Source organism: Bombus pyrosoma, linkage group LG10, assembly GCF_014825855.1.
Source record: "Bombus pyrosoma isolate SC7728 linkage group LG10, ASM1482585v1, whole genome shotgun sequence".
Taxonomy (NCBI): Eukaryota; Metazoa; Arthropoda; class Insecta; order Hymenoptera; family Apidae; genus Bombus; species Bombus pyrosoma.
Window position 1 is genome coordinate 5105522 of NC_057779.1, and position 23214 is coordinate 5128735.

Below are 23214 nucleotides of genomic sequence, written 5' to 3' on the forward strand. Positions count from 1 at the left end.
GGATTTTTATGCATTTAAGGGAAAGGCACAAAAACACACAGAATGCGCATAATAAGAAGAAATATATAAATATATCAAAGATATAATACTCGTTATAATAGTCAATAAATGAAACAGTTGTCAATCTAGTTCCATCTTCTTAATTTAATGATATTCATAGAAATATAAATTTGCATAAATATACGCACTCTACTCATCGTTATTATTCAGTGCGAGACAGAAACACGGCCGCTGAAAGTGCTTTCCAAGTCTGATCCTAGCGATCCACAACAAAGCGTTCTTCGCTTAATTATTCAACGATTCGTTTGCGCAGGAAACACTTAGTTTTAGTGGCATACTCAGAAACTGTTTTCCAACTGGTAGACCAGCGGCTACGCGTTTTCCTTTCTTTCAGATTGAGCTTTTTAATCCCTTTTTTTAAAAACCGGAACGTTTCAACCTCTGCGTAATGAGGTCTGTCGAAAGGAGGAAAACGAACGTTTGACGAGAGAAGGATAGAAGACGAGAGAAAGATCGTGGTGGTTTCTTCATGTTCAAAGGAAAACCACCGCTTGAAAGAGTTTCCTTTCCTCAAATTCCTTCGGCAGCTTGCCAAGATATTTTTAATTGGCCTGTTCGTACCCTGGTAAATTGTTTGTAACACAAGAATCGATCGATAGAGGAATATGGTATTTGCATTTTATAATAATTAATTGGTTATTGATATCTTAATTACTTTTAGAGATATAGCTATTAGTAGATTGCGCTTTTCGATGGATTTATGAGAAGCTTATGGAAGGTTTAAATCAATTAATAATTCTTAGAATATTAAGAATTTGTTTTAAGTATTTAATAGGTAGAACAAAGCTTTTACATTATATTTATAAAAGTACGAATTTGCATAAAAATCCGCGTTCTAGTTGTTAGTGTTACAATCAGTCGGTTGAAGTTTCGTTTGAGGACAGCATAATTTAGACCCTTTTATTTTTCTATTATGTTTGTTATTTTATTTTGTTACACTTTGTATCTCCATTTTACATTTTGCATCGAAAAAGTATTCTTCCAACGTTACTATGCTGACGTATAAAATATGCATCTAATAGGTAATGTCAGTTACAAGTTCGCTAATAACCTTTGATCCTACATTCTTTTCTTCTCTCTCTTTCTGTTTCGTCCCTTAACCAAAATACATTTTATTCTTTAAAACAATTACCTTTTACATCTAGTTTTCAAATTAATCTTCCTTTTCCAATATTTAATCGTTTTTACTCGCTTAGAAAAAGTTCTATCATACATCATACGTATTATACATATTCTACAAAATGCCAACGTTGGATATTCTGTTCAGCAAAATCTCACGGAGCTTGGTTTTTTTATAAAGAGCCTTGTAAAGCGTCAGGCATACGATTCCATTGTGATATTCCAGCGTGTACGTGCTTGCAGGGATTTCAACATTTAATCTACATAAAAAATAGGACGATTCATCCACGCGGACAGATCCTTAGAAGACGTTCGAATGGTTCGCGTATGTCTCTCTCATCGAGTGTAACTTAATCGAGATAGAACGAACATAGAACATGGAAATCCGCTCGGTAAATTATCATATCAAAGATTATATTATTACGAGTGTTGGTGTTCATGCACGTATAGTTTTTTTCCACTTTGGAGACGATAAGATGAGAAACGAGAGCCATGCAGTCTCACCAGGGAAGTACTGACATTAGTTTGCATAGTTTTTGATACACCTGTTATGCTCGATGCAAAATACACAAGCGAATTGTTGTGTGAGCGTGAATTTATTTATTTATTTAGGAACATTATGGAACTTGTGGCTGATAAATTTGTTGGATAGTATTACACATGATATTGTTTATTTGAGGATTGAAGGAGTATTAAATATTATTGGATCGTTTAAAAGGTTTGTTTGAAACTCGGGAATAGTTGATTTCCAACAGTAGATAAATTGATAGTAACTTAATATCGATCAGGAAAAACGCTTGCAATATTACCATTAGACTGCAGATTTTTATGGAATTTCGTATTCTTATCAACGTAACTAAGGAAATGTAACCTACATAAGGATCTATCTTATCCATCAAATATTGTAACAAATACTTCACTTTGAATACTCTTTATGCTTTTGTATATTACACGTATTTTGTATATATTTGCGAATTAAAATTTTTCATAAATGCATGAAAATCCACGGTCTAATTATCATTAATACCATTAGTGAATATTATTATCGTTAAATATTGAATATTATTTGATTACCTATTCTTTATTTGTATATTAAAGGAACATAGAGAAAAGTATTAAATTTAAATGTCCTTCAGGTAGTACATAATACTTTTGTGACAGAATATCGTATACTGCAGATCGAACGAGTAATGGGTAAACATTGTGGAGGCGACAAGCTCATCAGAAAATTGACTAGGCTTTCAGATAATTTAAATTGTAGATTTCAGCAGGAAAATGTTTAATATTTCATTATTATACATTTGAGTTCGGAGATATTTTACTTTTAAATTTTGACCCGGTTTCTTTGCATAATCGTAATGTTTCTTTTCTTTGATACCTTTCAATAATGCATTCTAAATATAAAAGCTTCGCCCTGATATTTCTTTTGTAATACGATACAGAAATTCGATATTTATAATACCTGTATATCTATAGTGACAGACAAAGGTATTCGAATACTCGTAATAAAATTCTTGCGTAAATATATTTTTCTACTGCATCTTGTAACACGTTTATAATGTAAATAATATATGCGAAGATACAAAAATTTAAGACTAGAAATTTTAAATTAACAATTGTGTTACACGTATCCTTCTTAACTTAAGACTTTGTAATTTACATAATTTCACGGAGACAGAAGTAGCTACCCTTGAAAAATTTCAGTTTTCTCCTCCCCGCAGGGAAGTTCCTTTAAGATTTTCGAAGCTTCCCCTTTTCGTTACAAGGAATTGCCCTGCCAAATGACGTAACTACTCTTCTCCAGTTTTTAAAAATTTCCCTGATGGGCACTCCAAGGTTTCCGTGTCTCTTAGGCGTATCCTACATTTCCCTTTTTTTATTAAAAAAAGGGGAAAAAGAAGCGAAAGCAAGAGAGAAAAATAGAAACGAGTTGTTTTTAACATATTGGAAACTGCTGTTTCTTTCTTCAGGGCAAATACTTTCAGAAATGAGTGGACTTTTTGTGTCCCTTTGGAAGGTTTCTCCCTTCCATTTTCAAGAGGAAATTCTTTTGGAGTATCGCGAGTTATGCAAACGGAGAATTTTCAAAGAACTTGTGAATAACGATTTCGAAAGGAATTCGTTAATTTGACAACGTTTAAAACGAAGCTGTATATTATTGCGCAATCTTTTGCTTTCAATGGAAGATCGCGGAGGAAGAACATGGTAGGTTTCATTTTTCATGTTTTACAGAGGAACAGTATTAAAATTCAATATATTGTCAAGGAATTTTCTATTGTTAGTTTTTGCCCTTTTATTTGGCTTTAATGTTATCTAACATATGTATTTCTGCCACTTTCTCGAACATTTCAAAATACATTCAAAAAACATCGTGGTATTTTATAGATTTATGAGCTGTGTCTGAAAGGTTTGTATCTTCAGGTTTAAAATACTTCAAAAAGACCCTCCGTGGATAAATATATTCTCATACGTTCCATGGATGAACCAGTTCGTTTATATCAATGTTCAATTTTTGTTATTCGCAAAAAGATGCGAAAAATTTCTAGGATACTTCTTGAAACTTTTACCATATACATTAATATGTAATATATGTCATGATATACATTATAAATTTCTATATAAAGGTTTGGAAGAAGTTTCTGGGAGAGAAATTCGTTTCACAGAGATTTATGAGTGAAATTTCGCGGTGTGTACAAGGCCGCCCATGAAAGTTTAACAATTCTTCTTCCCAACTATAAATATTAGGAATGTAGAAAGTTCTCTTTTACCCTCTGAATAGAATTGAAGCTAGAAAATCAACAAAAATGATCTCACTATATCTTCTTCCTGCAGTCTTCAATCTATACCAAGGGAATTAAAAAGAAGATTTTAACTAATTTTACTTTCAAAATTACGAAAAAGAATATAGTAGAAGAAAGCGAGTGAAAATGCTTATTTTCGCTTTTTCCATCGTTTTAGATCACAACGCGTCGCATTGTTTGCTTTCAATTAGAAACAAATTCGAACATCGATTCGGGTAGTTTCGGGGAAATTTCTACGCGAACGAACTTTCATTGCAGCAATTAAATATTTGACGTCCAGTCTCTGTAACCGATATGTATTGTCGTTTTTGAGAATCGGTCGAAAATGTCGCGTTTACTCGACTGAATTCGAAATTCTGCGTTCTGTGTTTCTGAATAATTTTCACGATACACAGCGCTCCATGTGGATTTTGTTGGGTTATAATTATGAAGAATAAATATGAGATGAAAACATTGTTCGTTAAAATTTTCCATGGTTTCGGTGCTTTTTCCTGTTGCTTCTTTTTTATCGAAACATTTTATATCTCTATGAAGAGATTACAGTACGTTCTATATATTAACAGCACGAAAAAGATTACAGAGTATACTATATTTGTTTACTTTTTACGTTATTCAAGTTTGATATGCTGCTGGTTTAAAGATTTATTAATTTTATTTTCATATGTTGGAATCGTGGGAGTTTTTAAAAATTCTATAAAGCACAGCGAGAGATATTTTGAAGCTATATAACCTTCGACAGAGAAACATTTTTTAATGGAATTGGAAACTCCATGTTGCTATGAAACGTTCTCCCAAATTAATCAACTTTCAAAGTAATAATAAAGCGTTCGCCACGGTGCAAAGACAAATTAATTGAGAAAATGTTACATGAAAGCCGAAGTAATTTGAAGTAAAATGCAACGCGCAAAGCAACGTTCAATTAAGAAAATGAACGGACCATATGTTGTTTATTTTCAAAGTCACTTCTATAGTGTTATTCATGAAGCATATCTTATAGTTCTTGCGTTAGTATACACCTTCGATTGCACGGTCCCAAAAATCATTTCTGCCACAACGTGGGATTCAATTTTCGAAAATAAAATTTCTTCGTTTGTACATGGTGAAAGTTAAAGATACAAAAATCCCTGTTTCGAATTTGACGAGAAAGCTGTTATCCGTATTTTGTTTTTTTCATGAGAACAGAAATATGCTCTGGCATCTTCAAATATTTTTTCATCTGTTCAATATATTTCAACTTTCTTCAACAATATTTTTCAAATGAAAATCACAGGAAAAAAACTTGATCGTTGGTAAGAATTTTGAAAGTAGTATCGCGAAAAAATATTAGTCGTTCGAGGACGACAACTGAAAGTGTACGAATATTCCCGTGACCCAACGTAGGATTAATTGACGCGGTTAAACCTTCTGAACTTTAAAGCTTCCTACAAACTAATGCAACTGATCGTACTTCTCCTTTCATCCTTCAAACGTGTTGTGAAAGACATTTTATTGGAGAGAAGCATTCTATTTGTCGGTGGCTGCGTTCTCGAGTAACCGCTTAAATCAACGAGAGAAAGAATCGAGCAACAAGTTGGAAGAATACCACGCCGTTTTCACTTACCATCGTGTATTTGGTACACCTTTTATTTGTGCAAAAGCCTGTTTCCAACGAGGTATCGGTTGTTCGATATCTGTTCGTGACAGGACGTCGATAACGCCGGAAATTATAGGGCTATCGACTAAGATCATCGAAAAAAGGATGATGATTATCGTTGAATGAAACAGAGGTAACAATAATTATCGGTGGGATAAAATAATATTTCGTAGGTACTATAATATCGCATTCTAAGTTATTTTATTTGGTTCTTTAGTTTACTTTAGTTTATTATAGCTTTTAGTTTATTTAATTATAGTTTTGTATAACGTGAATTTTAAGTTCGATGTATTATGTTATACATAAAAGATGTAGATATAGTTAGATTTCATTTGCTAGTACTGTGAAATTGGTTTGTTTGTCGATAAATGGAACTGCGTTGTGTATTCAGCGAATAAGTGGAACTCTATTTATATTTATCGCTATCCTTTGAGATTTTAATGGACTTATCTCCTTTTGACTTCAACACTGAAAGGATTAAAAGTTTATATTCAATTTTTAGAATTTGGAAGTACGTATATAGGTAGAAATCGTATTTGCATGTATTCGATCGGTAGATAGAATTCTGTTACACGTATAGATCGCTGCTTTTGAGGTTCCGAACAATTTGCCTTTGATTGTTTGATTATATTCAGCGAATATTGCAAACTAAAATTTTTTTAAATGACTGTGTAATACTGTATTTCCATGGTTTGGTTGATTCTCAGGTTGAGTCGGGAACGACTGGCGTACTAGATATCTAGACTCGAGGGATGTTTAATCAGAAACCTTGGAAATCTAATCGAGATTTAAATTGAGTTTTAATAAAAAGAACTGTAGAAGGAAAAATGTAATTTTCTCTTCGCAGTCTAACCAATAACAAAGATAGCTGTAACCGAATCCTTTAGAAAATAAAAATTGAAGTAATAAAAATGAAACGTATACAAATTTTACATTTTATGAATTTAATTATAAACTTAACAAAGTCAAGACTGCTTTTTTTTTTTTGAATGGATAGATTCAAGAAAAAAATTGATCATTAATTAAATATCGAAATGACTGTGACTTTACTTAAAACAAATTTAAATGCTAAAAAATGCCATTGTCACTTAAAATATATTACTTTAACAAGGTCGTCGTTTCGAAAACAGATTCTTGATTGCGCTCGGCCAAGACTCACAACGTTCTGAATAAATTACAGGTAAAATATACATTCGGAGAGTCATTTGATAATAACAGTTGGAAAACGAAGAGAATGCTACATAATTTCTTGACGTGCTTCGAAAAATATTCGAAACGTCTATTTTTTTTACCGTCGTTCATTATGACTACTTTTTTAAATAATGAAATAATGAATTTCTTGCTTAATAAAATCATATTCGATCTTAATAATATTTTACTGTTTGAAATTGCCATTTGTACGCTCGTGTTATTCTAACTTAATATCTCACTCGGATCCTTTAAAGTTCATTGAAACAGACGTAAAAATGATTTAATTAATCGGTTTTGAACGTACTCTAATTACTTAGAAATATACTATATTTTATACATCATTGCTCACAAGTATGTAAATATTTCCTTAAAGTCGTGGTAACGATGTATAAAATTTCCCGAATTTTTAGTTAATAATAGACTAAGAGCGATGTTTACCACCTTTTTATGATGTCAACAAATTACAAATTTCAATGCTGTTAAAAAAGTTAGTAATAAGACATATACTTTTTAAATTTTACATTCTTACAATTTGGTGTACTTTAAAATGATATATTGTTTTACAACGAATTTTGCATCGACTGTAATTTGATTAAAAACTCACTGGATTAATAACTGTTATTTATTATTATTATTATTAATAAATTTTCAGCTACGCACAAAATTATTAAAAAAACGTTAAATGAATGTATTTTGTATCGTTTGTTTTTTGTACAGCATTCAATCGTGTTCATTTTTTTAAATTGAAATTCTTCGAAAACAGTTGCGCTTTTTTATCGTATTACATGCACCGAAATTCCAGATAAAATTTGCTCGTGCTTCAATAACGAATATTTAGTAGAAATCTAATAAATGCAGAATCAGCATCGCGCTGGATTCGTATCCGGTTAACGATATCAGGTGCCTGTGTACTAATGAGAAGCATGTTCGTTAATTATCATACGGTTTCCATGGAAATCCTTTGTTCGCAGAATTTATTCGGAACTTTCTCGTTTCATGATGATGAGGTGCAATTCGATTCGATTTCTTGGTTTATAAGGTTGACGTATACTGATATATATCTAACTAATTGACAAAAAATCGTCCTTTATTTTGTTTTTTACCATTTATATGTATCGTATGCCGTTCCAATTCAATTATTTCGGTTATTTTGTTTATTACAAGCAACTTGCTAAGTTCGATAAATTGAACGCTGTTATAGATACAGCAACAACAACAAGAAAAAGGAAAAGAAAGAAAACAAAGGGAAGGAAAAGGTTTGTTGAGAAAAGAGAAAAAGAAAGAAAGGACGTTAACCTACGAAAAACAGATCCTTTCTTCTATTTATGTAGAGATTGACACTCTTACGTTGGAATGTTTTCGAAAGGGAGAAGAATAACGTGGCGATGATTGTTTCGAATGTTGGTTAGTTGTTATGTGAAAGTAAAAAGAAATATTCGTGGGGGATGTTGGTTTTTAATTGAAAGTGATACTTTGATTCAACGTCGTCGGTAATTGAGAAAGAACGAAATTGCAGTTGTGAAATAGAAATATAAAAAATTGTAATTGAATTACGTTGGATCTCTGAATATACGAAAAGATCTGTATTGTAAAAAGATCTCTGATGTTTGCAAAGTTAAGGTCTACCAAGCAATCGAATTTTTTTTAGCGATATTAATAATTATAGGATAATTTTTAATTCATCATGTTCCTCTTGTAACTTTTACAAATAATTTCCATAAATTCTCAAATCATTATCTTAAGTCGAACTTTGCAAAATTTTGATCGATTAATCGTTTGCTCGAAAATTTAGATCTTGTGTAAAATCAGGATATATCGTAATGCTTATTGACAAAAATATATTTCTAGGATTAAATGATCAAATTGTGACAAATATGTTTAATTTTTGCATTTTTACCGAATAATCCTCCTATTTTTTCCTTTATCAAATGTGACCTTATCCTAAAGAAAGTTTGAACAAAATGAAGTTCCTTCAAAAGGATCCTTGAGCAAATGCCATGATAGAGAGAAAGAGAGAGAGAGAGAGAGAGAGAGAGAAGAGGACGAGATAGACGGACATGCAATGTCGAACTCTCTCGAGGAAGTTTCAATTTCTTCGTACTCAACAGAGTCCTGTTGGGGCTTCTCAAATTTTCGAACCGTCCGCGTCTGGTCCCTCTGTTGCGGATATCAGCGTCACAGCGGTTGCGGTGCTCTCGTAAAGCCACTGGCTGGCCTCCTTTCCCTACCTCGTAACTTCTGAAGTTTCCAGTGAATTTACCCGTCGCATCGGTTGCTCCGATGTACCCTATTTAGGCGAGCTTCTCGGTAACGAACTGCGAAACGTGGTAACACTGATGATTTTCATAAATTCTGAACGCCGATCGAACGATATTTGGAACGATCCCTCCCTTGGTTTGATTAACCTCTGTTATGATCCTTGAACTTTCATGTCTCGATCGCATTTGTGGTTTAAAGAAGCGAAGATTTGTACGTTTTCAGAAAAACATTAACGCAAAATTGAACAGAGAAATTACGAATAAAATTTTCAGAGAAAACTGATTCACAAGTTAATTGTATATTATTATGTTAATCTTTACGATTACTTATTATATAATTATAGTTACTTATATCGACTATACCTAATATGAAAATTTTCCTAATTATTAATTAATCATGCGATAACGAAGATGTATATAATTCAACCAATTCAAAGATCACTAATGAATTAAAGAAAAAACAAAGTAATTAAAAAAGCAATTAGAACAGTAAAACAATTAATTTGCAGCGCAAAAACTATTATTTCCACAGTTTATTACTTCGCCAGAATCTTCATCAAGTATCCTTAACTTGGTCAAGATATTTTTCAACGAATAAAATTCCCTCTCCACTCGTCGTTACGGCAATTAAAATAAATCACCAAAATCCATCACGTTCCACTATAATTATCCAAAATACCATTTCAGTTTTCTCGTAGCTCGTTGAAATAAATCCTCGTATCAGGTGATTCGAAATTCACCCATTTTGTGACCCAATTCCAGATATTCATTTATCCGAATTTTCGTAAACAGGAGACAGAGAAACGAAATGAGGTATAAGCGTAGGATAAAAGAAAGGTGAAAACGAACCGATTCGTTGAACTCAACTGCGTGAAAAAATGGGACCAGGAGGGATTGGAAGATCAGAGACGGATAATTGATTCAGTCACGGCTTGCCGATTTGCACCCTCCTTTTTGGATGGGATTACAGCTACGGAAATTGCTGTTTTCCCTACCACTATCTCCGATTTTCAAATTAAACTGGCAACCAGGACCCATGATCCCTTTTCTCCTATCGATGAAAAGCTTCTTTTTCCAACCAATAGAATCGAGAGATATTGGACTGTGAAATTAATAAAGCGCGTGCTTTGTGTACACAAAGTATTTTAGGGTTTTCCATACAAATTTTACTCTGCTGAGTTTTATAGAAAAAGGTAAAATTGAAATATTATGTTGGAAAATGTCTGCAAATAATTTATGAAAATTTTGATGACAAAGGTATAAAACGTAACGTAAGCACTGTATCTAGTAATTTGAATACTTCACGTTTACTTAAGATATAGGCGTGTCGTGTATAATTTTTCTTTCTCCATTATTTTAGAATAAAAGAAATATTTATCAGAAACAGACTTTGGCTTTGTTTGCTCTTCTCTATTGATATACATATGTATAATGTTACGTAAAACGTATTGTTTGTGAATATCTACGAATATGAAATTTATTATAGAATGAAGCTTTTTCTATAGAAAAGAAATGCATTTATATATGTAAGTATTCAAAAGATAAAATCATCGAATATCGAACGCGTCAAATAGCTGGCTCCATGACGTAATAATTTATACGATCGCTGGTCCCTTGTTGCAACTTTGCGAACAGTGTTTATGTTAGCACGTAATATTTGTTTCTACCGAGATTTATTAGAACGTAGTAAATATAAAATGCACATGGTTGAACAAGTTTTGACAAATAACCGATGGAAAAGTAGGTCACAAAACTAGAATTGCGTACATCGGTTCGTGTTAGCTTTTCCAACTAAACTAAACTAAACTTTCGTTTAAACGTTCTTCGAATTTAAAAAATTCGATACGAATACGAAAGTTGTTTTCCTTTTTCTAAATGCAGCACAATCCATGTTTCATATCGTCTTTCCATGTTGAAAAGACGAACCGAGGCGAAGATACGATGAAATCTTTTTTAATTAAATACGTAGGTGAACTACAATCGATGACAAACAAAATATCGAGAAATTGAAGTTGGAGAGGGCGACGTAAAAGTATTAATGTAAATAAAAGTCTCGGTCATGGGTAAATATCGGATTAATGAAATTAGGACGAGGCTAGTTGAAGATGAATTTAATATCGACGTGATATCGAGAGAAATAAAAATAAATTGTCGACAGATATAAAAGTAATGTCGTTGTGGTTGAGGAGATCTCGTCTGCGACTAAATGCTATTACATTATGTCGTGGATAAAGTAACTAACTTTATTCTTCTTTAAGGCTCCACGTAAAATGATTGATTCGTAAATTCAATCAAATTTGTATTTTTTATGGTTTCAAAATAAAAAACCATTTATAAGAATTATCTATATAATTATTATTATTAAATAAATCTTTACTTTTCTCCGAGATTTTTAAATAACAAACGAACAAAACCAACGAAATCTATATTTTTGTTCAAGATTGCGAAGTCAAGAAGAATTAATGAAACCAAGTTCATTTGTTTGTATTTAAAACTGCAAATCGAAAATAATTAATAAAATCAACTAAATCTCTTTCTCTTTAATATTCATAAAATCGAAAATAATTCATAAATTTATAAAATCAGTAAATTCTCGAAAACCGTGCCTCCAATAATAAAATCTAATATCATATTTTCGACTTATTTTTTCCATGTAAAATCACCTCGTTATCCGATTGTACTCATAATTATACCACTATATCTATAAAGAATGTATTAAATCTAGCAGAAATGCAATATTTTACGAACGATGAAGTATCGCGCTCTTATATAATACTTTTATTTATTCTTCGTTTCGTTTATCGAGCGTCTTCGAGTATTGTTTGTCTTGGAAACGAGAACGTGCCCCCCTCGACACGTGGAAACCTAGATTCCGCCAAGATTCCCTGCTGTTGTCAGTAAGGTTACGCTTCCGCTCTTTTTCGTAAGCCACGGCGACTGGCGACTAATCGATAGAGCAAACTGTTGATTCTGACCCGGACGCGTCAGACACGATTCCAGATTTTGCGGGCCACGGGAACTATGCCGATCTTGGAAATCAGTTCTCGGTCAGTTCGCTGAAATTCGAACATCAAGCCAATCGATATGACGTTCGGCTGCAGGTTTCTTTCCATATATTAACTTATGACATATATAACTTGTCCCGATTTCGTTGTATCGATCATCTTAATCTCTTTCTTGCTGACAAATACTTTCGTCCTTATAAACGTACAATTGTGAACATATACGAGTAAATAAGTACAAGTGCAGATTTCTAGAAACACGTAAGAAATTTAAGACGAGAAGGAAATAATTTTCTAAATCGTTCGTTTTCAATTTATCGTTATTTTATTACGCTGCCAAAGGATTAAATATGAAGCGATAGCATAATTATTTGAAATTATCCGTAGCGTATCCTTTGAATCATTTTTAATCGTATCTTTCTCCCTTCTGTATGTTAATTTTTTCCTACATACTTTTTAGATATTTGTAAAAGAAATCTTAAAAGCTAAGCTTAAACAGTAATTTAAATACGAGTAAAAGAGTCAACTAATCTTTAGATCTTTTAAATATGTGAATTCTTCGTGATTTTCGGACGAGTAAAATATTATATTATCTTAATTCCGTCTACCCTTTTTTAAACTTTCGGCTATTATTTTCACATTTTAGAGAAACTACGAGTGCTTGTTGCTGACGCAAATCTCGTCTAAATCAATGTTTTACATGCTCGTGTCGCGCGTGTTGTAAACCTACAGAGTAGAATTCATAGATTACAGAGGGATTCATAGGAATTAGACAAAGCTCGTGTGTTCTCCAGCAACGTCTCTTGTTCATCGTTCGTGCAACTGCTTTTCCATCCACGTCACGGCATCTGTTATACATCTATCGTGGTCTCCGCAGTAGAGACAAGCATCTAGAATGTGAATGTCGATAGGAGAATCGTCTACAAAAGAATGTCTATGGATCAAATGAATTAGGATTTGTATTTGAAGAAGAAATTTGGATTTTCAAATTGAATTTAAAATTGTATATTCCTTGCCATTTCTTTTGTTCGTTTAACTTTATGTAATTCCTTATATTAACAAAAATCGAGAAATTGATTAATCAGATAACGCAAGAATTTACATAGAGTTAAATGAACAAAAGAAACAGCAACGAACGTACCATTTTAATTAAATTTTGAAACCAGTCATTTGACCGGCCGTGGTAAGGTTCGTGTTAATAAAAGATTTTGATAAAAATGTGTACTATAAGATAAAGAAGAACGGGAAAGACGTAACGTATCGGGTTCGATAAATCCATTTCCGAGATGAGATACCGAAGAAATCGCACTAATATCAACACAGAGGTTTCAAATATAAATCATTGATTTTGATGAAGTAGTCTCCAAAGAATTATTGGAAACATATTTTGTAATCAATGTATTGATATTCTCATTGAAGAAATGACGATGGCCATTATAGCCGAGATGGAAAAATTGAAATTTGTAAACAATACATCAAATTTCGATTGTAGAATTTTTGCACCATTGTGGCCCACGAATTTTCCAAATAATCAAATATTTACATAATATCCAGGTTTGTTACATTATCGTGAAAAAGCACATTGTTCGACCTTGTCCAACTAAAATTCAACCAAACTATCCTAAAATCAGAGTTGGCCCGACAAGCCAGCGTGTCAAACGAGATCCGAAGTCACGTCACACTCTGTCCCCTTATTTTCCAGTGAAATCCCGTGATACCATGATTTCGACGTGCGCTGCTCGTCCCTTTTCGTCGCGATTTCCCGTTTCATAACACCAATACGCCATTCCCGCCGCCTATTTATCTTTCCTCGCCTTCAATCTCGTCGCCCATGGCTTCCCTTTTATTCTTGGCCATACTTTGTCCTTTCTGTGTAAAATCCCGTTGAAAAAGCCACGCGTACTTCATGCCATGGGGCTAATATCGCGGGCCAACCTAACCCCCATGCGAAATCGATGGAGCTTAAGTCCCTGGACAACGAGGGGCTGACAGAGCGTTCCTTCGATCGTTAGCTGTCCCTTTTTCGGCTCTTTGTGTGACCTGTTTAGATTCTTTTCCGCGGCTTATGTATGTCTTGCAGATTATTTTCTTAGGCATAAGACAGCGGTCTTATTGTCTGAATATATTTGGTTCTCATAGTTGCGTTGATTGGAGGAGATGTTTGCGGAGATGGCGAAGGACAGGTTGGAATTTAATCATCGAGGTTTGGGTAGTTGTGGAAGGTTTCAGGCTGTTTGGTTTCATTGGAAGATGATGAAGTGGATACATGGTTCTAGGGGAAGCCTAGTGTATAATCCATTTGCTTAGTTTTATATTTGAATATGTTATTTAAGTTCTGTTATATTTCTTGTTTATCGCTACATTAGTTGGTAAAGTATTAGTGATTACGTGTATTCTATATATACAATTGTTAAGTAATATTTACATGCTTAGCTCTCTTGATACAGCTGTCTTAGTTATTTATTAAGTAATTATTTAGCTCTTTGTTAGCTAGCAAGTTGATACGGTTTGTATGCTTCTATAGACGGTGAAAAAAGTACATTTCTTCTAGAAACTTCGGAGCTCTTTTACATTGTGTTCTATCAGTTAGAATTGATTGTATATTGTTGGGTATCTCTAAGTTGCGTCTTGCCTCTTCGAATTCTAGTCCAGTAGCAATGTAGCTGTTCGATGGTGTTGTCGGTGTTGCGATATTTACCAGAATACCAGGTTCTGGTTTTTTTTTTTTTTTTTTTGGATAAGATGAGAATGTGTAATGTCGGAGCGATTTATCCTGAGTTTGGCTTATTCAAGTTTATTTAATTTTAAGGGTCGCTTTGATTTAAGAAAGATATGTGAGAAAGAAAGGAAGAAATACCTTATATCGATACTATATACTTCGTCTAATTGTTGGGGATATTGGTTTCAGGAAAATCGTGAAATTGTTGAGATCGTTTGATGTTTTGTCGTAAGATAGTAAGTTAAATACACGTTTATAAGGAAAGTTTAATTTGTGAATGAGTCATACAATTAGTTTTATTTTCAAATTCTTTCTGTAAAGCGTCAAACTCTTAGAAGGGAAGGAGATTATTTAGATTGAATTTTTCTACATTGCAAATCCAACGGATCAATCCAATTATATCATTTTCTTTCACCCTATTCTTCATACTTCCATGAAACTAAACTTCCAAATCAATCAAATAAAACACGAATTCCAAGGCGTAACACCCTTTCCAACTTTCTTCTCCTTTCTCTCTTATTATTTTTACCCCTGCAGAAAAGAGTAACTCCGGAATAATAATTCTATTACAAAGATTGGGAACCAAGTTCGATCCCTGTTCGACGTTTAAACGTCGTCGTTTCATGCTTTCGTCGCAAACTCGCTTTCGTAGTCCCGATGGAGCGAAGTTCGATTATTAGGTTACGTGCCGAAATTTCAGTGAAATTTCGAGCGAGGGAAAAATCATGGCCGGGACACGTCACGTTCCGTGGCGAATCTAGTTTTCGTCGACGTTTTCGTACGTCTCGAATCGGAGGTTCATCGATCGTAGACACGGAGACGACGAATGCAAAGCACGTGTCAAGGTAAAGTGGTAGTATCGGAGGGAAATCTTTTCTGAACGGCGTTCAAACGTGCGCCTTTTACCTTTGCCCGACTTTGAAAGGATCGTAGTTTTACTCACGATTTCATCTTGTTTCCTTTAATAGTGTAACTTTGTGGGGTCGTGTAACTTTTGAAAAAGCCATTTTCTGCTATTCTCTGTGTCGAATCGTAGGTTCTCTGGATAGCGTAGTGACGTAGGAATTATGGAATATTAATAACGGGAAATGTAAAATATCGAAGTATTAATAAAAATATTTTTCAAATAGTAACGTGAAGTATCGACGAAAGCATTAATACGCGAGAATGTAAAGTACCGAAGTATAAATTCATAAAATTAATAAAAGAATTTCAATGGTTTCAATGTTTTGTTTAATAAAATTATTCTAATAGGCAATTGATAATATTATGAATTTTATGAAGAATTTCCGTAAGAGGATAAAATTCAATATTTCATTGGATGTTAAGCTATACATTAATACACTAAATTTTGTTTCGAGTTTGCTTGCTCGTTAAACTTTTCGTTCAAATCACTAACGTCCCCACCACGATATTTAATTTTTAAACATCCATTATCGATCTTATATGCTACATCGATGTTTCATGTTTCCGTTTTAACTGTTTTATTTGTGTGTGTACGAAAGAACTTTGGAAATAAACAGAAAATTATTTATATTCATTTTTCAGAGCTGCTTATGACGGACTTTGACACCATTTTCCTTCGACCGTCTTTTTTCTTCAAAACTAATTTAACATCTGGGTAACTTACCTTGTGAGTAAATTCATCGATAACTATATCGCGGCTACTAATTATATCCCTACGAAATCTTGATGTACTTACTTTTCATGGCACTATATCGATATTACCATAAGCAAAACACCTTTCTTACACGTGTCTTAATAGCTGTTACAATTTCAGCTCCCTGAGTATAAACTGTATCCAACAGTAATTATACTCCTTTCGAATACTAATTGAAACAGCTATGTTAGGATATAATCGTATAATGACTATGTATATCTGCATCATGAAAATGTCAAACTTTTGATGTACAACTTATTTTTTTAATTACTAAGTACGGCAATAACATTCACTGGAAACATAACTGTTTTGCTTAATTATTAAATGTACAAATTGATTCGGTGCCTTTATCACATGTAATTTATTTATACAATTAAACATATTATCGAAAGCAAAATAGATTCCAATCTTCCAGATAGTCAGCGGTGTAGAATAACACAAAATATAAGCAACAAAAGTATAATTTAAATACTTAGATAAAAGTCTAAATTAAATAGAAACAATTTAATAAATTCTATAATTGAAATTTGTCACTCCGAAACCTTAGAATGATAAGAGAAATTTGTAAATTTAGAACAGAGTTACAATCGATTACATATAAAGGCATCCGATTAATTTGTACACTTAATAAAGTGCCCTGTTTATCAATTTTCATTTTCCAAGGTGTTACAAAATTTTTGGTGTTTTATATATGTTCCATTTTATGCTTTATGTTACTTCATGTTACTATTTACGTGTGGAAAGTTTTGGAAAAGGAACAGTATCGATGATCGATTCACTGAAATAATATAATAAAATAAGCGATATAAAATCGAAATGAACTTCGTCGACTGACGAATTTGATTTTCTACACTATCGTCAGTCTCGTATTTATTTACTGACAGGGATGGTGGACATTTCGAAATGGGGTTTTCTATCCTTCTCTTGTACCACAGTCTCAAATCAATTACCATTCTTTTCATATTTCGTATCTTTCTTATAACTTTTTAATCAATCTTCAAACTACCTATAACATTTAACACCGTTTAATTTACAACATTTTTCCTAATTTACATATATACATAGAATATATCAAAAAAGTTTGTCTAGAAAAAATGATTGCTACTTGTTTGAATTTTTCTTACATTATAAAAGAGCTAGAAAGTCGACAATTTCAAATTTTTCTTATTTTTATCACGTTCGATTATTTAATTTGTCCAGCACTTCATTATGGTAATATATGAAAAGCAGCTTCGGTTATTTACGATAACAATATTCCTATGTTGTCCCTTATTGTCCGAATAAAGATGCACGGAATGTAATCGTTAGCAGTAATGTTCCACTAATTCGGTTCGCGAATCACGTATAGGCCGCAGTTTACCATAATCGGGCGGAACTATTAATTGTACGGTATGCAGATGTTCCTGCCGACGAGCTTTGACGATCGACAAGATAACATCCGTGTAAATTATTGACGAGCTGCGGGGATACGCTAGAGGATTTACTTCTGCCGTGACTATTTGCATTCCTAATTAATAAATTTGAATTGTTCTCACAAAATGCCTGTAGTGCCAGTGAAATAATTCATACGCGACGTTATTGTATTTTCGTTAATTATTACAGGGATAATTGAATACGAATACAGGAAAATTGGGAAAAATGATAGAGGATTGGAGTTGGAGATTGCGTTTCGAGAAGGTTGAGATAGCATGTATTAAGTAGAGTTTGATAATGTTCAATAATATCATTGCGGAAATGAAATGTTAATGGTTCAATCGAACGTTACAATTAATATGAAATTTTAATGGAACTTTGCAATTAATTACAAACTTTAATAGACATTCATATCACATATTTTCTAATTAAATTAGTTCAGAAATTTCCTTCATTTGCCTATGCACCATCTTGTTATATGAAAACAGTTTAGTAAGCGTATTTAAAAAAAGAATACTTTTCTTTCATAATTTCCCTCCACAAAATTATTAAGTATTTTGAGAAAATCACGCTACTTCTTTATTTATAATGACATTGAAGGACGTAAGTATTTGATATCAATGTACCATTTCAATGTGTAAAGATATTTCAGACAAGAGATAGTGCGTCGATACTTTTTAATCTTGTTCCTTTTAAAGAATAAGAAGGACGATATTTTTCCATCAATCTGATAATATTCAATATTTGCACATTGACACACACGACCATGCATTATTTGTATCGTACGTACGTGTGTGTAAACAAGAATGGTTGTGTAAATAGATTCCTTTGTTAACGAATATGGTGGGTATACGTATAAGAAGAAAGACAAGGTTTGTTTCAGTTTTCTCGTTAAATTACTCTTCTTTCAACAATCAGTAGTATATGTTTGTCGTAGTATAGCCAAGTCGATGTTTATCGACTCTTAATAATCGATTGGCCATTATTGTGACGAAAAAGAAAAGGCCAATTGTATTAATCAAAGATTAGGTACATTTTTATGAAACAATATTGTGTAACTATAAAATAATTTTATTAATTTGAACAAGGTCTATCTTTAATGTAATTTGATATAAATTAAAAATTTCGTTATTGCTGTTTTTAATATAAAACATATGATATCGAATTGTTTACGCTTTGAGATACTGCAAAAGTAAATCGTAGGTGCAATTAATTAATCTAAGAATTATTTTCATATTTCTTAACGTTTCGTTTAATCAATGTCCTCTCGATTTTATCCTGTTTCCACGTAGTTGTACTGTGTTGTTATTAGAATTTATTAAAACAGTACAATCACTGTAATTGCATGGACCTGGTTTTGTCCTTTTTACGTTCATCTAGTTTTTTAACGAAGATCTAACTGAGCGAGGTTCATAATAATGGAATAAAATCTCATTAAGCGTAGCAGTCAGAAGATGTTAATTAACTGAAAAATTAGTTTAATTTAACCGATATTAACGAAGTCTAAAAAAATTCACAAACTTTTTTCTGTAGAACACTTTTCTATAGAACCATTTTTATATTTCATATTTTTAATTTTTCAAATATTGTTCTCCTCTGTATCGTAGTATGAAACAGTATAACTGTAATTTTCCTGAAATATTTATAACTTAAGATTGAAACTGTTAATAAATAATCGAACCACAATTTTATAAAAAATACGTACGTGCTAAATACTACAATTATAATTATTTCATTATCATGAATATTTCTGGATTAATATTACTAAAAACTGTTAGAGTGCTAACGAAGTATTTGTTTTGATGGAAATTTGCAGAAGGTTCGCGTAATCCCTGCATCCTGGGCGGAAATGGATATTTTTCCGAATGTCTAGTCAATAGAGTTTCCGATAATGTAGAAGATAACAGCGAATGATATTTATTCAAGCTTCGAAAATATGTGTAACAGGTATAATGTAATTTCCGATATTTGTTCGTAGTAATTGATAAAGCATTTGTTCAACGATTTAATCTGAAAACTATAGACGTGGAAACCTCTTTCCTCCATTTCGAATCGGCGTTTTTATACAGACACTTATGTTCTTTAAACAATATTCATTTTCGACTTGATTTCATCTTAGCCATTTAAATCTTTTATCGAATATCGCGTTATCGTGTATTCATAATAAATTGACGTACATAGGAATTCATATTACCGTCTTATTTATTTATGAATTCGAGTAAATTGGGAGATCTTTTGATGAATTTATAATAGCAGTTTCGAAGCTGAATCCATACAAAGCGATATTGTAGCAAAGCGATTGCCTGTTTTAGTTATTCCAACACGAAACGTTGATTAATCTTATCATCTCCGAGTTCAATTCATTATTTCTAGATTATACCTCGTTTCTCATTTATTTTGTCGAATGTTCAGATTAGAGTGGATAAATACTTTTATTTTCCAGCTATGATAAATTGCCGTGACGCTAGGACAGATCTCTCTTCTATATACTATTATTATCTACGATTCAACGAGAATTCAAGCAGTTTCCGCACTTTCCAAGTTAAATCCACATAAATATTCATCCTCGTGACATTTTAATTACAAACGCGAATTATATTTATCATTCGCGGATTTTTAATCAAACGATATTAGCTCGTTGCTGACTGTTTATTATTTCATGTACAAGCGTGTACGTATACGTGCCACTGATCTAATAATGAACAATAAAAAATTGAATACATGTTAATATAGCTTTATTTATACACAGTTTAGCCTTCGATACGTATTTATATTTCATTCTAGATTTCGATTAAAGCTTCATTCAAATATAATTTAACACGTTCTCCCCGTTATCTGATACAATAAACACTATTACAATAACAGCTTAGTTGCGAGCGCTAGGAGATTTTCCAACAAATCGCATCATTTCGACGCGTCTGTACGAAACATTATTCAACATAACACTCATCAATCTGCAAGCCCGTATCTTCACCTGTTCCTCCATTATTTTCCACGTTTTTGCTGCCGAGCAGCTTTCATAGAACACGACGACACTTTTTTTCGCATCTGTTCGTCTCCTCGGAGACATTAATCAAAAAGCAAGAGGTTCGTTTGTTCACGTCGCTACGAAACAGCAAAACCTTCGATGAAGAAATGCCTCTCGTTTCACTTTTATTCCAACATTCTCGTCCCTCTTCTAATTTCTTACCTTCTCTTCTCTTCTCTTCTCTTCTCTTCTCTTCTCTTCTCTGTTTACTTTCACTCGGATTTACTGGCAAAACATGGCGACTAGGTTGACTGGAAGATACGGAACAAGCAATTCGCTGCAGCTCGCGAAGAACTGGATTTATCTCGATTGAAATTTTCCTTCGGAGAAACAAGAATTATTTTATTTCCGGTGTTCGTTGAACGTTGTAAACACAAGTGAAAATCGTCGGTTTTGATCAAGCGTTATCTTTTTATTACGTTTTCAAGTACGTTGGTTATGTTCTGATAAATTTCTACGACATCTTAAAATTTCGATGGCGTTTGAACGTAAACGAGCCAAAAGTTTTAAGCTCCAAGTGAATTTTTAGAATCGTACAAACTATAAAATTAGATCTCAATGGAAAATAACATTTCTTCATAACGATTTCTATCACGGTTTTATAATCTTGTTTTACATCCCCCTACGATGTTATAAATTGATAAGAATGTTCCATCACTCGTTTGTTCGTTCCTAGTGTCTATTATAACCCCGAGAATTATCCATTTGAAAGGATTTTACCGTCAGATTGATTTTATTGTCAGTTCAGTTATTACCCTCTCTCGTATTACCGCCTGGCTCATTCTAATTGTAAGAACTTTATAGCATCTTCGTTTATGCAGAATTTACTGTTTCCAGTAATTCCACAGTTGCTTCTTTGCGTTACGATTCTTTTATGCGAAATAATTCCATTATGTAGTTTTCTCGCCGTCTATATTCTTCGAAATTGCCTTACTGTTACTTTCATCGGTTAAATCCATTTTATCTTTCTCTCTACGATGATTCTTTTGCTCGTTGCCACGCGTAGAATATTTGTCGTTTACCTCTTCTGCAATGTGAAAATATTCCCTTTGTTGTTTCTTTTTACGTCAGCGGAACTATTTTCAGACAAATGACGGTCGTAACTTGTTGCACGTATGACACGTAAAAATTGTCTTAAACTCTCCAGCAAGAACCGTCCCGATTGATATATAAAGAAGCTCTTTCTCGGTGTGTTACTTTCTTCTCACAAGTTTTTAACCCGTAGAACGATATATCTTTGTTAACATTGTGTGTGTGTTTTACACGACACAGCTTCTTGCTTCTTGAATCGTATTTCAGTCGCGTGGAAAGTTACGTTGCTAACGCTTGTGTGGATCGTATCGTTACTGCTCGTGTTAGTGAAAATCACGCGCGAACATCGATGTTTTTTGCACGGTGGTGTGTCGACTATAAAAAATCCTTCTTGAAGGGTCAACCTCTCGATGAGGTATACAAATGTTTTACTTTGTTCTACTGTAAACTATGCGAAGTATATTGTACAGATATGCTTGCGAATTATGAAAACATTGTACTAAAAAGATTTATGAAACTTCCATTGTAGAAAAAGTGAATTACATTGAGTAACCGAATCTAGACGGTTTTACCCTCTCGTACAAATCGTCTAATTCTCGAGGATCCACCAAGCTGGTTCACTGTTAGTGAGGAGTCGAGCATCCATCGAGAAAGAATTCTGCTCGCCAATTGCCGATGTAGGTACTCTGAGTTGCGGATTTACGACATGTGACTAAATATTGAGGATACACAGCCCTAGTAATTTGTCTGGTCCGCAAACGCATGATTCCACGATCATAAACTAATTTCTAGACCTGTTGTAATTTGTGACTCCCTAAGCAAGAGACTAAACCTAACAAAGTACCCAAGTTTGAGATAGTTGTAAAAAAATGTCGATTCGTATTTACGAGCACAATTCACTAAAAATTGAATTTATGCATTTATCGTATCCACTAAATATTAGGTTGTGCGAAAAGTGTCCTTCTTTTACATGCACGTCTTTTACAGTGATCTTTATACAAACATGAAACGTAATCTGTCGAACGTTGTGATCTTTATTTTGATAAAACAAAATGGATGATACGTAATTCGATAAAATAATATAAAACGGAAAATATTGTGAAAATATTGAAAGAAACTTTTCACGAATACATAAAAATCTGCAATCTGGTAATCACTTATTCACTTGCTTATTCCAAACAAGACTTATTTAGCACAATTCGAACAACAGAGCAGTTAAATCTTGCAGTCTTCGATCGTTCCCATCTGAAACTCGCGTTACAACTTCGTTTCCTACCTCCAAGTCCTTCTACGACCAC

At 33.0% G+C, this 23214-nt stretch overlaps 1 protein-coding gene across 9 annotated transcripts in view; it reads left to right on the forward strand.

Annotated features, from left to right (window-relative positions):
- The window catches only part of LOC122571820, a 158718-nt gene that overhangs the window by 34836 nt on the left and 100668 nt on the right, over window positions 1-23214 (forward strand). For 3 of the 9 annotated variants that reach the window (XM_043736017.1, XM_043736019.1, XM_043736018.1), the window contains exon 2: window positions 16332-16416. The exons of the other annotated variants lie outside the window; for them this stretch is intronic. The gene's annotated coding sequence lies outside the window, so the exon portion shown is untranslated. The remainder of the gene's footprint in view (window positions 1-16331; window positions 16417-23214) is intronic. 9 annotated transcript variants of the gene reach the window in all.